We start from the raw sequence: 1,575 nt of genomic DNA on the forward strand, positions 1-1,575 counted from the left end.
CCATACACAAAAATAGACTCAAAATGGGTAAAAGACTTAAACGTAAGACAGGAAACCTTAAAAATCCTACAAGACTCCATAGGCAGCAAAACAGCAGACATATGTCGTAGCAATATCTTTACAGACACAGCTCCTAGGGCAGTGATGGCAAACCTTTTGAGCTCGGCGTGCCAGCATTTTGAAAAACCCTAACTTAACTCTGGTGCCGTGTCACATATAGAAATTTTTGATCTGAGCAACCATCAGTAAAACAAAGATTTATATTTTTGGTATTTATTTTATATATTTAAATGCCATTTAACAAAGGAAAATCAACCAAAAAAAATGAGTTCGCGTGTCACTTCTGACACGCGTGTCATAGGTTCGCCATCACTGTCCTAGGGCAATGGAGACTAATAAACAAATGGAAATACATCAAAATAAAAAGCTCTGTACAGCAAAAAAAAAAAAAATCAACAAAACAAGAAAGCCCACTGCGTGGGAGAACATATTTGCCAATAATATTTCAGATAAGGGTTTAATCTCCAAAATTTACAGAGAACTCATACAATTAACTAAAGGAGGATAAACAATCCAATCAACAACTGGGCAAAGGATCTAAATAGACACTTTTCGAAAGAGACATACAGACATATGAAAACATGTTCAAAGTCACTAATCATCCAAGAGATGCAAATCAAAACGACAATGCAGTACCATCTCACACCTGTCAGAATGGCTATCATCAACAAACAAGCGCTGGCGAGGATATGGAGAAAAAGGAACCCTTCTGCACTGCTGGTGGGAATGCAGATTAGTGCAGCCACTGTGGAAGACAGTATAGAGTTTTCTCAAAAAGTTAAAAATGGCCCTAACTGTTTTGGCTCAATGGATAGAGCGTTGGCCTGCAGACTGAAGGGTCCCAGGTTTGATTCCAGTTAAGGGCATGTACCTTGGCTGCAGGCACATCCCCAGTAGGGGGTGTGCAGGAGGCAGCTGATTGATGTTTCTCTCTCATCAATGTATCTAACTCTCTATCCGTCTCCCTTCCTCTCTGTAAAAACCAATAAAATATTTTTTTTAATTTTTTTTAAAGTTAAAAATAGTACTCCCATTTGACCCAGTAATCCCACTTCTAGGACTATATCCCTAGAAACCAGAAACACCAATCAGAAAAGATATATGCACCCCTATGTTCATAGCAGCACAATTTACCATAGCTAAGATTTGGAAACAACCTAAGTGCCCATCAGCAGATGAATGGATTAAAAAACTGTGGTACATCTACACAATGGAATACTATGCCACTACAAAAAGAAAAAAAGGAACTTTTACCATTTGCAACAGCATGGATGGAACTGGAGAGCATTATGCTAAGCGAAATAAGCCAGTCAGAGAAAGATAAATATCACATGATCTCACTCGTATGTGGGATATGATGATCAACATAATGTGATGAACAAGAATAGGTCCAGAAACAAATGGCAGGGGTTAAGGGGTGTTAGAGAGCAACCAAAGGACTTGTATGCATGCTTATTAGCATAACCAATGGACACAGACACTGGGGCAGTGAGGGTTTCTCTGGGTGGGAATGGC

The sequence above is a fragment of the Myotis davidii genome, unplaced genomic scaffold, assembly GCF_000327345.1.
Source record: "Myotis davidii unplaced genomic scaffold, ASM32734v1 scaffold827, whole genome shotgun sequence".
NCBI lineage: Eukaryota > Metazoa > Chordata > Mammalia > Chiroptera > Vespertilionidae > Myotis > Myotis davidii.